Source organism: Geotrypetes seraphini, chromosome 1 (assembly GCF_902459505.1).
Source record: "Geotrypetes seraphini chromosome 1, aGeoSer1.1, whole genome shotgun sequence".
Taxonomy (NCBI): domain Eukaryota; kingdom Metazoa; phylum Chordata; class Amphibia; order Gymnophiona; family Dermophiidae; genus Geotrypetes; species Geotrypetes seraphini.
The window spans coordinates 543,619,305-543,632,392 of NC_047084.1; positions in this window are offsets into that span (position 1 = coordinate 543,619,305).

The following is a 13,088-nucleotide window of genomic DNA, read 5'->3' on the forward strand; positions in this document are numbered from 1 at the left end:
GCGACCCCCTAACCCCACCCCGCACTACATTACGGGCAGGAGGGATCCCAGGCCCTCCTGCCCTCGACGCAAACCCCCCTCCCCCCCAACGACCGCCCCCCCCCAAGAACCTCCGACCGCCCCCCAGCCGACCCGCGATCCCCCTGGCGACCCCCACGACCCCCCCACCCCCCTTCCCCGTACCTTTGGTAGTTGGCCGGACAGACGGGAGCCAAACCCGCCTGTCCGGCAGGCAGCCAACGAAGGAATGAGGCCGGATTGGCCCATCCATCCTAAAGCTCCGCCTACTGGTGGGGCCTAAGGCGCGTGGGCCAATCAGAATAGGCCCTGGAGCCTTAGGTCCCACCTGGGGGCGCGGCCTGAGGCACATGGTCGGGTTGGGCCCATGTGCCTCAGGCCGCACCCCCAGGTGGGACCTAAGGCTCCAGGGCCTATTCTGATTGGCCCACGCGCCTTAGGCCCCACCAGTAGGCGGAGCTTTAGGATGGATGGGCCAATCCGGCCTCATTCCTTCGTTGGCTGCCTGCCGGACAGGCGGGTTTGGCTCCCGTCTGTCCGGCCAACTACCAAAGGTACGGGGAAGGGGGGTGGGGGGGTCGTGGGGGTCGCCAGGGGGGTCGCGGGTCGGCTGGGGGGGCGGTCGGAGGTTCTTGGGGGGGGCGGTCGTTGGGGGGAGGGGGGTTTGCGTCGAGGGCAGGAGGGCCTGGGATCCCTCCTGCCCGTAATGTAGTGCGGGGTGGGGTTAGGGGGTCGCCGTGGCCAGGAGGGTTTGGCTCCCTTCTGGCCCAACTACCAAAGGTACGGGGAAGGGGGGTGGGGGGGTCGTGGGGGTCGCCAGGGGGGTCGCGGGTCGGCTGGGGGGGCGGTCGTTGGGGGGAGGGGGGTTTGCGTCGAGGGCAGGAGGGCCTGGGATCCCTCCTGCCCGTAATGTAATGCGGGGTGGGGTTAGGGGGTCGCCGTGGCCAGGAGGATTTGGGCTCCCTCCTGGCCCGATATTGTTGGGGAGTCGGCGGTCCTTCGGGGGGAGGGATGTATCGGATGTCGGGGGGGGGGGAGCATCAGGCTTTCAGGATGGGGACAGACCTTCAAGGGGGGACAGTGCACGGAAGTCAGGGGGGGTGAACGGAGAGTCGGGACAGCGCACGGAAAGTCAGGGCGGGCGAAAGGAGCGTCGGGCAGCATGCGCGGTATACCCGTGAGCGCGGTATACCAAAGTTTTTGTACATATCATCGTGATTTCTGCGCGCTATACCCGTGTGCGCGTTTTATACGGGTGTGCGTTATTTGCGTGAAAATACGGTAGTGGACCTTGAAGCTGGAAATTGATCATCTAAATGGGAGATAGGTTCAAACAATTTTTATTGATGCAAACACAGCAAGTACAACACCAGCGCAACCCAAAAGTGCACAGTACAAATAATAATGCATCATATACAATAATAAAACAAGCATATACAATAAAAGAGTAACATCAACCAAACTCCCTCCCCTTCCTTCTCTACATAGGGCAAGTGAGATTAAAGAGGGTGGAAAGATACTCCAAGGCCCTGTACTCTTATGAACCCCAAAAATGTCACACCACCCCTTCCCCCCACCTGAACCACTTATCATATCTTTGACTAATTGCCAGAACCTTCAATACACCCAATTTCCCCTCCTCAAGCCCCCCTCTCCTCCCCCTCCCCAATGATACTCTCCACCCTGCCCCACCAGTACTCACCATTACTCTCCCAACCCAACTAACTAACAAATTAGGACACGCATCTTAAAACCGCAATGCCACCCTTAGGATGTAAGACTTGCAGATAAGGCTCCCATATATTCAAAAACAACATCTTTTGTTTCCTAGACCCTCCGGCATCTCGCGCATTCTTAACAAACTGGCCACACAGACATCTGAGCAGAGCAGGAGGCACTCTAGTGGGTACTACAGTGAATGCCACATTTAAAAGTCCCAGATACACATGTCACTATAACCTGCTTATATGGTGAGCCCTCCAAAACACACTCAAACTTACCGTACCCACCTGTACACTATAATAATCTTTATGTCTGCAGGTGTCATCTTTATGTAGGTATAGTAGGTTGTGGGTGGGTTTTGGAAGACTCACTATACAATATAAGCAGGATATAGTGACGTGTACCTGGGACTTTTAAATGTGATATTTATTGCGCTACCCTCTAGAGTGCCCCTCTGCTCTGCTGGACTCAGCTGCCTGTGTGGCTATCTGAAGCTTTACTAGGGGGTGCTGAAAAGTTTTCAGCCCAATCAAGAAGAGAATGACCTGGATATTGTTCAGCCAATGATCTAAAACAATGTCAAAACATAGAATTTTATTTCTGCAAATTGACAACAAAATAAGACAACACTCTTTTACAAATACGGTGGCAAAATAATGCTCAAAATTTAGAAAATACAGGCTGGAATGTACTCTTTTTTTTCTTCTCTTTTTTTAACATCTTTGGGTGGTGGGAGGGGGTCAGTGACCACTGGAGGAGTAAGAGGGGTTATGCCTTAATCTCTTCAGTGGTCATCTGGCCAGTTTGGACACCTTTTTGACCCTTATTCATTTTTAAAACAGGTCTAGCTCCAAACATCTAAAAAAAAACCTGGCCATTTTGTTAAAGGTTTGATTATCCTTGCAGAATGCCCACCCGAAACATACCTGTAACATGCCCCTTTAAGATTTAGACACACTTGAGACAAAACAACCAGAAAGACGTCTGGAAAATCAGTTTTGAACATACCCGCTTGGCCGTTTTGACTATTAAGACATCCAAGTGTCAGTTTATGCTTTCTTTTGGACTTCTATCTTCTTTGAAAATGAGCCCCTTTATGGGGGCCTTTATGCCTTTTGGTTACATACAAACTTTTTAGCAAACACATCAATTTTTTTACATGAATTACTAGATGTAGTGTTTATTGTTTTAGTGATATTATTTTAAAAGAGGAATCACTTGAGATTTTCTGAGTATATAGATATTTTCAGGGTATCACTTAAAATGTGAAACAATAACTGTATGAACAGAGGAACAGTAATTGCTGGATAATGAATATTTAAAGTACTTTTTTTAGTAAGGGGTCTCTCCCACATTTATTTTCATGAGAAAAGACCTTAACAAATCAGGTCCTAAATGCCTTAACATTAACTTGAGACCTCTTTGAACAGTGAATAGTGCCCAATTCAGATTAAAATAGCAGCAGTAGCAAACCTTGGAAAATGTAATGTGAAATATTCCATATGCTGCATCTAAATAATGATCATTGGAAGGCATTGCACAAGCTATGCTGTTTTTGCCATATTAGAGAGACAGTGCTTAATATTCAATTAAGGAGCTTGTTCTTAGGCTCAGATGTTGATAGCAATCTGAATGAAAGCTCTGTTTGTTTGACCCATGCAACCCATTACCATTTTTCTATTTTAAAATAGGACATAATACATTGAATGTAACCAAGGACAACATTTCTTCATTATAAGAAGGAAATGTCCAGTAGTTGCTTTAAAAGGCTCTTTAAATTTTCCTGGTATATTGATTTTTTTGAAGAGGAAACAGGCTTGGAGAACCTTTAACCTACATTAAATCTATTTTCTTTGCTAACCTAAACAGGAACTAATCACTGGTATAAAGGATTAACAGACTCAGGAGACCTGATTATACATTTTCAAGTTTTACTTTGCAGTCCTGAGGGAATTCTACAGTGTGGAATTGAATTAACCTTTCTGACACTTTCCCTAATAAACCACCATATGTAAGGCTTATTCTTATGTTACTCAAATTCAATATTCTATTTGCTATGGTGATGCTGCACATGTCTAGAGATACATATAAAGAGAGTGCATTCAAAAATGTAAACATTTTCATATTTAAACATTTCACATTTTCATATTTAAACATTTTTGTATTTTGAGTTCTCTAAGAACAAGCAGGTATAATATGCTCACATGTGGGTGATGTCATGAACAGAACCAGGTAAAGACAGATACCAAATGTACTGTCACTTTAAATTTTAATGCACTGCCTGTAGCGTGTGCATGCCAATTCGTTCTTGCCTGACGGCAGTTTGTGGGACCTGCAGTTCTAAGAAACTGTCTCTTCAGTGTTCTCAGCATGTCATTTTTTAGGGCCTTCCTGTCATAATTTTCTTCAGTTTTTGTCATTATTCTTTATTTTATCCAAGTTCTTTCATATTGACTCACTAATTTTTCATTTTTGGATCAGGTCATTTTAAGCCCTCTTCCCCTCCCAGAAGCATCTGTCTTTTTCAAATTCCATTCTACTCGAGCTCCCTGGCCCTATTGAGACTTTGATTTAGTGTCAGATGTTTTCCCCTCCAAATGGGTACCGAGTGGTTTTAAGAAATGCTCTCGATGCAAAAGGACTATCTCAGGCTCTGAGCGGCACAACTGATATGTTCAATGCCTCAGTCTTGAGCATAGGGACATTGACTGTGCCCTCAGTTCTCACATGGAAAAGAGGTCACTGAAAGCCCGCAAGCTTCAATTTCAAAAACATTTTGGTGCCGCGTTTGATACATTGAGCAAAGCTGGATGTTAGAGCCCAACATCACCATTAGGAGCACTGTGCATCAGGATTGACTCACCACAGAGATTGTACTTCTTCATCATCATTTTGTGTACATTGGGGACCTTGAATGTTAGAAAACTAAGAAGCATAAGAATTCCTCTCCTACTAGGCATGCCACTGCATGTTCCTAAGCCCATTTGGTACTGTGAAACTGATCACAATTACCCGATCGTCATAGGATCGATACTATATATATTTTGTTGTCTTTTTATAAATTATTGAAAAATGTTTCATATAAACTTTACTTATCTTAATCAATGTGATAAATATTTCGGAGCGCCTCTACTGACACACGCATGATCCTATGACGATCGGGTAATTGTGATCTGTTTCACAGTACCAAATGGGCTTTGGAGCCCTCTGAGGATCATTATATGGATGTAATGAAAAATTAGAAGGACTGGAAATTGTTTATTGATACTATAATTTGTAACCAACCTATGAACAGCCAGTGATATAGAAGCTAATTATTACTGCATCTTCCTAGGCATCTTCTTCATTGACATTCGTGAAGTATCTATGTGTGAATGACAGACCACCTTCCATACAACTAGTGTATCTGCACAACTGTGCCTTGATATTGAGGTATCCCACATCTCAACAATTGGTACAGCAGACTACTTTGATGCCACTATCTCTATCGATACTGGTTCTGATGATACAAGAGTAAATCCAGGCAATACTTAGACAAGAGATATTATTTTATTTATTCAATTTTCTATACCGTTCTCCCAGGAGAGCTCAGAACGGTTTACATGAGTTTATTCAGGTACTCAAGCATTTTTCCCTGCCTGTCCTGATAGGCTCACAATCTGTCTAATGTACCTGGGGCAATGGGGGGATTAAGTGACTTGCCCAGGATCACAAGTTGCAGCGTGGGTTTGAACCCACAACGCCAGGGCACTGAGGCCGTAGCTTTAACCACTTCACCACTGAAGTGGCACTTTAGGGGGCGCTATGGAATGCATAATGAATAATATGTGTTTGTGGAGTATTTTGTGGAGTTTTTCTACAAAAATGCCTGCTTTTCGTATGGTTCTGGGTAACTCTAGTTAGCTACAAGCATATGTGTTAGTTAAGGCCACGCCCAATAGAAGCATACGAAAAGTTGATGAATAAAAATCTGAATATGGATGTAGCCAAGGCCAGAAAAACACACTACAGATTAATATTAAGGAAAAGCATAATAATATTCTCTTTATGTATTTTGCTATTAAGCCAGATCATAGAGGAAATCAGGTATAGATATGCATAATACATATATAGAGATATTAATGACTCCCTTTTGGTTCTCTGTCTTTCTGTATCTTCTGCTTGGCTTTACTCCATTTTGTGTTCGGCCTATGTCCCTTCTGAGTCTTTGTTCAGGTTTTTCCCACCTTGAGCTTCCCTCATGGTTTAATTGATACCAGATGGGCTTGAGCTGGGTATACTGGGCATAATAGAGAAAGTTTTCTTGCATTAAATATGAATGAAATATAATGTGTGAAATTATGGATGGAAGGGGCCCCGAATGAATGTGAGTGATTATGTGTATGAATGTGTATTGAACAAAAGAATTGGTTTTGAAAAAAACATATTATATATATTTGCAACCTAAAGAAACTTAAAGGAAGCCTGAGCGCAACATCTGGTAATAGTTAAGCTAGAATCTGAGACGCTGCACTAGTCTCCAGCATAGGAAGGGGGGCATTGGTAGCCCACACTTAGGAAAATGTATCAGTGTAATTTGAAACTGTCAGTTGTTCAAAGCAGGAGGGGGGGAGTACCCCTCCCCCTCCTTTTTGTGCTGATAGGGACATGAAGTTTTCAGCACTTCAAATGCAGTTTCTCCTGAAACAGATAAGTAGGTTTAGATTAAAGTTTTTGGCTATGTTATAGAATGTTTATGTATATTCAGAAATGAATGTAAACAAAAATGATTTCTGGAATATGATTTCTGGAACTTATATTCCATGCTAAAAAGAAGTTCTTGTCCAAATTTAAGGACAGCCTCTGTAAGTGGATTGGCTGACAGCCAATGATGTCATACAGGACAAAAGGTATATATTGGGGAGCTACGAATTATCGAGTTGAGATATTTATCAGAAGGCCAGCGTTTTGGCACTGTAAAGACCTCCCGATGATGCACTAACTTTTTGATGGATGTTATTGAAATAAATTAAAATAATACATTTTTTGAACCTTTGCATCATGTGCCATTTGTCATATTCATAGAAACATAGAAACATAGAAGATGATGGCAGAAAAGGGCTACAGCCCATCAAGTCTGCCCACTCTGCAGACCTGACTGCTCAGCCACACTCTCCCTCCAAGGCTTCCATACCTGCCTCAGCCCAGCCCAAGGATGTGTCACCATGTTGATCCAGGACACCTCTCAAGGACACTGGCTCGACACTGAGCATCAGCCAGGACTCAATCATAAGAACATAAGAACATAAGCAATGCCTCCGCTGGGTCAGGCCTGAGGTCCATCATACCCAGCAGTCCACTCACGCGGCGGCCTAACAGGTACAGGACCTGTGCGGTAATCCTCTATCTATATCTCTATCTATATCCTCTATCTATATCCCCTTTTCCAGCAGAAAATTGACCAATCCTTTCATAAACCCCAGTACCGTACTCTGCCCTATTACATCCTCTGGAAGAGCATTCTAGGTGTCCACCACATGTTGAGTAAAGAAGAACTTCCTAGCATTCATTTTGAATCTGTCCCCTTTCAACTTTTCTGAATGCCCTCTTGTTCTTTTATTTTTTGAAAGTTTGAAGAATCTGTCCCTCTCTACTCTCTCTATGCCCTTCATGATCTTGTAAGTCTCTATCATATCCCCTCTAAGTCTCCTCTTCTCCAGGGAAAAGAGACCCAGTTTCTCCAATCTCTCAGCGTATGAAAGGTTTTCCATCCCTTTTATCAGACGTGTCGATCTCCTCTGAACCCTCTCAAGTAACGCCATATCCTTCTTAAGGTACGACGACCAATATTGGACGCAGTACTCCCGATGCAGACGCACCATCGCCCGATACAACGGCAGGATAACTTCTTTCGTTCTGGTTATAATATCCTTCTTGATTATACCTAGCATTCTATTTGCTCTCTTAGTGCCCACTGCGCACTGTGCCGTCGGCTTCATTGTCATGTCCACCATTACCCCCAAGTCCCTTTCTTGGGTACTCTCATTCAATAACATCCCTCCCATCGTATAGTTGTACCTCGGGTTTCTGCTTCCCACATGTAATACTTTACATTTCTCAACGTTGAACTTCATCTGCCATCTCGTCGTCCATTCCCCTAGTTTGTTCAAGTCCCTTTGCAATTCTTCGCAGTCCTCTTTAGTCCGAGCTCCACTAAATAGTTTGGTGTCATCCGCAAATTTTATTATCTCACACTTCGTCCCTGTTTCTAGATCATTTATGAATATATAAAATAGCAGTGGCCCGAGCACCGAGCCCTGCGGAACACCACTCATGACCTCCTCCAGTCCGAGTAGTGGCCCTTCACCCCTACCCTCTGTTTCCTACCCGCCAACCAGTTTCTGATCCATCTATGTACGTTTCCTTCCACCCCATGGTTCTTCAGTTTCCAGAGTAGACGTTCATGAGACACCTTGTCAAAGGCTTTTTGGAAATCTAGATATATGATGTCTATGGGGTCTCCTCTGTCTATCCGTTTGTTAATTCCTTCGAAGAAGTGCAATAAGTTAGTTAGGCACGATCTCCCCTTGCAGAAAACATGTTGGCTGGTTATAAGAAGTTTGTTTCTTTCAAAATGTTCATCGATGTTTTCTTTTATCAGTGCTTCCGCTATTTTCTCCAGAACCAAGGTCAGGCTCATCTGTCTGTAGTTTCCTGGGTCACCTCTTGATCCCTTTCTAAAGATGGGCGTAACGTTGGCTATCTCCCAATCCTCCAGGATCACGTCTGTTTTCAGGGATAGGTTGCAAATTTGCTGCAGTAGTTCTGCTATCTTCTCCTTTAATTTCTTCAGAACCCTTGGATGGATTCTGTCCGGACCCGGGGATCTATCAGTTTTTAGTTTTTCTATCTGCCTGCACACATCTTCAAGGCTCACTTCCACAGATGTTAATTTTTCTGCTTGATTTCCAGTGGAGATCAACTGCTTTTACACCTAAGCAGCAACGAGACCAGCCACAACCACCGAGAGCACACAGACCCGATCCTACCAAGAGTGTGAACTCTTCCCCCCATGCAATCCGCTAAGAAGATCGACTGTCGGCTCCGGGCGGCTTTCCCTCAAAGGAGAGAATCCTGCATTCACCGTGGGCCTCATCTGGGGCAGCCTCCTTGGAGCGGCTGGGGCACGGGCAGTGTGACTGGGAGGGAATGCATGGATGGGAGAACATCGCAGGGGAGGAGACATAGGCATCCTGGGACTGTCTGCCAAGTCTCTTCCCTGAAGAAGCCCTTTCTAAACTTACTTGCTCCACTTCATCACTGACGCTGAAACCGTGGATTGAAGACAAAGTTTTATTTTATTTTTCTTTCCAGCTTATGATTTATCTTTAATCTTATCTATTGTTTTGCCTTTTGTCTTTGTTTTGTTCTATTTCTATCATTTAAATTTCTCCAGAATTCTACTGTTCAACGGCTCCCCCTTCTGCTTCTATTCCTTTCTCTCCTCTCTTCTACCTTCCAAAGTATTTAGATCAATGCTGTCTTGTTAAAATGTTTATTTTATTTTTATTTTTCCTCTAACTCTACTTTTCACTTCTCTATTACCCTCCAGGTACTTTAGTTAGATTGTGAGCCTTCGGGACAGTAAGGGAATTTTTCAAGTACCTTTCTTATTTCTAATCTTAATGTATATTTTCTGTAAACCGCTTAGAACCTAACGGATGTAGCGGTATATAAGAAATAAATTACATTACATTACAAATTACATTACATTACATTGAAGAATTGCTCAGGTTCCGATATGTTGGTTGTGTCTTCGTTTGTAAATACAGACGAAAAGAACATGTTAAGTCTTTCCGTGACTTCTTTCTCCTCCTTCACCACTCCCTTCCTGTCTCCGTCGTCCAACGGTCCCACCTCCTCCCTAGCCGGCTGTTTCCCTTTAATATATCTAAAGAACGGTTTGAAATTTCGTGCTTCCCTGGCTAGCCTCTCTTCATACTCTCTTTTGGCTTTTCGAACCACATGGTGACATTCTTTTTGATACTTCCTGTGCTCCTTCCAGTTCACCTCAGTTTTGTCCTTTTTCAATTTCCTGAATGAATTTTTCTTATTGCCTATCGCTTCCTTCACTATTTTGGTTATCCACGCCGGGTCTTTTGTTCAACTCTTTTTGCACCCCTTTCTGAATCTGGGGATATACAGATTTTGCGCCTCGCTCACCGTGTCCTTGAAAAAAGACCAGACATGTTCTAACATTTGACATTTTTTGGAAGTGTTCCTAAGTTTCTTCCTTACCATTTCCCTCATTGCTTCGTAGTTTCCTTTCCTGAAGTTAAAAGTTGTCGCTATGGTTCTCTTTCCTTTCGGTATTCCTACCTCAACCTTGAACTTGATCATATTATGATCGCTGTTTCCCAATGGTCCCATTACTTCCACTTCCTTTGCAGGTCCCCTTAACCCATTTAAGATTAGATCCAGAGTGGCATTTCCTCTCGTTGGTTCTCTAACAAGCTGCTCCATGAAACAATCTTGTGTAGCCTCCAGGAATTCTGTCTCCCTAGCGGATCTTGAGCTTCCAAGACTCCAGTCTATCCCGGGGTAGTTGAAATCTCCCATAATAACCGTGTTACCGCTTTTGCATTCTCGCTTCATCTCGGCTTCCATTTCTTCATTGATATCCCCAGTTTGCCCGGGTGGACGATAGTATAAGCTCATCTTTATTTCAGGCCCTTTCCTTCCCGGTATTTTAACCCATAGCAATTCCAGCTTGTTGGTCGTCTCTGCTGGGTCCATGCTTGTCGATTGTATGCTTTCTTTTATATATAGGGCTATTCCACCTCCTTTCTGTCCTGACCTATCCTGGCGATAGAGCTTGTACCCCGGCAGTGCTGTATCCCATTTGCTTTCCTCATTCCACCATGTTTCAGAGATTCCAATGATGTCTATGTCCTCTGCATTGGCCATGGCTTCTAATTCTCCCGTTTTGTTTCTTAGGCTCCTTGCATTAGTATATATGCAATTTAGATCCTGGTATTTTGTTGTCTTCATTTCCTTTCCCTGTGCTTCGGTCTTTAGTGTCTTCTCTTTTGCTACAATCTTTCTAACCTCCTCTTCTGGGTTAGTCGACTCCTGTAATTTGTCCCTTGTTTCTTCCCAGCCTTGTTTCCCCTTAATATCTTCACGGGATACCTTTTTCCGAATCGTCGACACTTGGTCGACTGTTGGCTTTCCCCTTCCTCTTAGTTTAAAGACTGTTCTATTTCTCTCTTGACATTGTTTGCTAGAAGTCTAGTTCCCGCCGTGCTCAGGTGCAGTCCATCTCTCCTGTAGAGCTTGTTTTTGCCCCAGAACAATGTCCAGTTCTTCATGAAGTGAAATCCTTCTTCCTTACACCATTTCCTCAGCCACGCATTTATTGATTGTAGTTCCTCCTGCCTTTTCACATCTGCCCTTGGTACCGGTAGGATCTCTGAGAACGCTATCTTCTGGGTCCTCATCTTCAGCTTCCTTCCCAGAATCTTGAATTGTTCTATCAGTGTGCCTCTTTTGTAGTCTCTCCTTCGTCCTTGAGGGAAATAATTTCATCTGTTTCACCTCAACATACCTCAACACATTCTCAACGATCTTCTCAATACTTATTTTCAGACACATCTAGGAGGGAATATTTTGAGGAATCTGACTCTGATCTCTCTCTACTCTCTAGTCAGGAGTTTTCAGAATTTTCTACAGAAGAATAGTAAGGTATACCTTTTGATCCTTCCTCGCCTCCTCCACATCAGATTTTCCCACCTTGAAGCCTCTATTTTACTGGATATGTCCATCAAATTGGACAGGCCTTGCCTATTACAGGAAGATGGAAACTGAAGATGAACCTCACTCTTAACTTTTTGAGCTTCTAGACTATAAGTCTCTTCCAAATTAATGCATTAAAGTACCTTTGCACAATGAAACCCTGGCCTACATTACCGGCGCCTAAGTTCTGTGATAGGCATAGTTAGCCGTGATTCTTTAAACAGTGCCTAAGCATGATTGACACGTGGCCAGGGCAGGATTAACCAATAGGCCAAGTAGGCACGTGCCTAGATCCCAAAATGGTCAGGGGGGCCCGATGAAGGAGGGCATCAACATTGTTTTTTACAAATGGCGATGGGCCCCTCCAGCATCGATCGGCAACGCGGGCCCCACCCCAATCGGCAACGCAACCCCCCTCCCCATCGACGGAAAGTAAGACAAGCAAGCAACGTGGGTAAGAAAGGCAACGGGAACTGTAATTGTGCAAGCGGTGCTGCTTGGCCAAAGCTTCCCTCTGACGCAGCTTCCTGTTTCCGCCTGGGCGCATGGTGGGGTGGGGCGGGGCGGGGCAAGGGGGCCCAGTGTACTTGTGTGCCTAGGGGCCCTCGACGAATTAATCCTGCCCTGCACATGGCCAGCACTGTTTTTTTATATAGGTTGCTGCTGATTTAGGTGCCTTTTACAGAATCAGGCCCATAAGATATAAGATTACCTTTGCAGCACTTTCACTTACCCAAGTCTACTACTACTAATAATAATAACTTTATTTTTCTATACCGCCAACACCCAAAATATTCTAGGTGCTCACAGAATAAAAGGATGATACAAAGCACACAAAAAGGCAGTACAATATTTCAATAATGAAAAATACAGTATGAAACTATGAGATGGTCATCAGTCAAGTAATAATTTTTTTGAACAAATAGTACTACTACAATTGATCATTTCTATAGTGCTACTAGACTTGTGCAGCATTGTACACTAAACATATAAGAGACAGTCCCTGCTCGACAGAGCTTACAATCTATTCAAGACAGACAAACAAGGCAGATAAGAGATTAGGGAATAATTTATGATGGAAATGATAAAACAGGCATAGGTAGTGAACAAGTAGATAGGAGTTAAGAGTTAAAAGTAACCTCAACAGGGTGGGCTTTTAGCCTGGGCTAAACATTTGACTTGGATTGGATTAGATTCCTTGATTTGAAATGCTGCCTAGTACCTAAGGGCTCCTTTTACTAAGGTGCGCTGGCGTTTTTAGCGCACGCACAAAATTACTGCACACTAAACTGCGTGGTACGCTTCTAGAATAACGCCAGCTCAATGCTGCAATTAAGGTCTAGCGCTCTGCAATTTAGCACGCGCTATTCCGCGCATGAAGGCCCTAGCGCACCTTTGTAAAAGGAGCCCTAAGTTTTAAAGTGGTTTACAATCAAATAAAATAATGATTTACACAAATTAAAAAAAAAACCCTAAAGGGCTAAAATAAACAACTCATCCAAAAGCACTTTTGAACAGCCAGATTTTTAGAATCTTGCAAAAGTTAAGCTAATTACTTACCCCCTTTTTTACAA